Raw genomic sequence first — 2,740 nt, 5'->3', positions numbered from 1 at the left:
AGTCGCAGATTGAGAGGAGGAGAAGGGTTATAACTGGTTCTGGTGCGGCGTGGGGCTGCAGTCGATGGAGAATAACAGGACGTGTGGAGGGGTGGAGGGATAGCCTGGCCGGCGGTGGGTTAGCGCTTCGCAGCGATGCGTGCTAAGCAGAGCCGCTAGCCGCCGGAGGCTGGACTAGGCAGTCCCGGCGACGCTAGAGGAAGAAGACAAGAGACTGAAGGTGCATGCCGGCCATTGGATATAAATCCAATGGCTGTGGATGTCATAATCATTTGTTGACTGCTACCTCTTGAGCACTGCGTTGGATTTCCGCCCAGAGGAGAGGATGATGCAGAAAAGTAGCGTAAGTATTTCCCTCAGTTTTTGAGAACCAAGGTATCAATCTAGTAGGAGACCACGCACAAGTCCCTCGTACCTACACAAAACGATAGCTGCTCTCAACCAACGCGATTAGGGGTTGTCAATCCCTTCACGGTCACTTACGAGGGTGAGATCTGATAGAGATGATAAATAATTTTTTTGGTATTTTTGATAGATAGATGCAAAGTGAAAAGTAAAAGGCAAAGTAAAAGCAAAGCAAGTAATAAAGCGATAGAGATTGATATGATGAGAATAGACCCGGGGGCCATAGGTTTCACTAGTGGCTTCTCTCAAGAGCATAAGTATTTTACGGTGGGTGAACAAATTACTGTTGAGCAATTGAAAGAATTGAGCATAGTTATGAGTATATCTAGGTAATGATCATGTATATAGGCATCACGTCCAAGACAAGTAGATCAAAACGATTCTGCATCTACTACTATTACTCCACTCATCGACCGCTATCCAACATGCATCTAGAGTATTAAGTTAAAAACAGAGTAACGCCTTAAGCAAGATGACATGATGTAGAGGGATAAATTCATGCAATATGATAAAAAACCCCATCTTGTTATCCTCGATGGCAACAATACAATACGTGCCTTGCTGCCCCTTCTGTCACTAGGAAAGGACACCGCAAGATTGAACCCAAAGCTAAGCACTTCTCCCATTGCAAGAACTACCAATCTAGTTGGCCAAACCAAAAAGGATAATTCGAAGAGACTTGCAAAGATAACTCAATCATACATAAAAGAATTCAGAGAAGATTCAAATATTTTCCATAGATAAGTTGGATCATAAACCCACAATTCATCGGTCTCAACAAATACACCACAAAAAGAAGATTACATCGAATAGATCTCCACGAAAGAGGGGGAGAACATTGTATTGAGATCCAAAAAGAGAGAAGAAGCCATCTAGCTACTAGCTATGGACCAGAAGGTCTGAAGCAAACTACTCACACTTCATCAGAGGGGCCATGGTGTTGATGTAGAAGCCCTCCGTGGTGGATGCCCCCTCCGGCGGAGCTCCAGAATAGGCCCCAAGATGGGATCTCGTGGATACAGAAGGTTGCGGCGGTGGAATTAGGTTTTTGGCTCCTGTTCTGAACGTTTGGGGATACGTAGGTATATATAGGAGGAAGGAGTACGTCGGTGGAGCAGCAGGGGGCACACGAGGTAGGGGGGCGCGCCCAGGGGGCGCGCCCTCCACCCTCGTGACCGCCTCTGGCACTTCTTGGAGTAGGGTCCAAGTCTCCTGGATCACGTTCGGTGAGAAAATCACGTTCCCGAAGGTTTCATTCCGTTTGGACTCCGTTTGATATTCCGTTTCTTCGAAACACTGAAATAGGCAAAAAAACAGCAATTCTGGGCTGGGCCTCCAGTTAATAGGTTAGTCCCAAAAATAATATAAATGTGGAAAATAAAGCCCAATATAGTCCAAAAGAGTAGATAAAGTAGCATCGAGCAATCAAAAATTATAGATACGTTGGAGACGTATCAGGCATCCCCAAGCTTAATTCCTGCTCGTCCTCGAGTAGGTAAATGATAAAAAAAGAATTTTTGATGTGGAGTGATACTTTGGCATAATTTCAATGTAAATCTTCTTAATTGTGATATGAATATTCACATCCGAAAGATTCACGACAAAAGTTCATATTGACACAAAAATAATAATACTTCAAGCATACTAATCAAAGCAATCATGTCTTCTCAAAATAGCATGGCAAAAGAAAGTTCATCCCTACAAAATCATATAGTTAGGCTATGCTTCATTTTCGTCACACAAAGATGTTCCCAACTTCTATACCCCCGATGACAAGCCAAGCAATTGTTTCATACTTAAATAATCTCAAACTTTTTCAACCTTCACGCAATACATGAGCGTGAGCCATGGATATAGCACTACGGGTGTAATAGAATATGATGATGGGGATTGTGTGGAGAAGACAAAAAAAGGAGAAAGTCTCACATTGACGAGGATAATCAACGGGCTATGGAGATGCCCATCAATTGATGTCAACATGAGGAGTAGGGATTTCCATGCAACGGATGCACTAGAGCTATGAATGCTCAACAAAAGAAAACTAGTGGGTGTGCATCCAACTCGCTTGCTCATGAAGACCTAGGGCATTTGAGGAAGCCCATCGTAGGAATATACAAGCCAAGTTCTATAATGAAAAATTCCCACTAGTATAAAAAGATAACTTATGTGACTCACTACATGAGGAACACGGTGCTACTTTAAAGCACAATATATGAGACTCACTACATGAGGAACAAGGTGCTACTTTGAAGCACAAGTGTGGAAAAAGATATAGTAGCATTGCCCCTTTTCTTTTATTTTTTTCTTTTCTTTTCTTTTCTCTTTTTTGGGCCTT

The sequence above is a fragment of the Triticum dicoccoides genome, chromosome 4B (assembly GCF_002162155.2).
Source record: "Triticum dicoccoides isolate Atlit2015 ecotype Zavitan chromosome 4B, WEW_v2.0, whole genome shotgun sequence".
NCBI classification, from domain to species: domain Eukaryota; kingdom Viridiplantae; phylum Streptophyta; class Magnoliopsida; order Poales; family Poaceae; genus Triticum; species Triticum dicoccoides.
The sequence above is the reverse complement of the archived record's forward strand: the minus strand, read 5'-3'. Positions refer to the sequence as shown.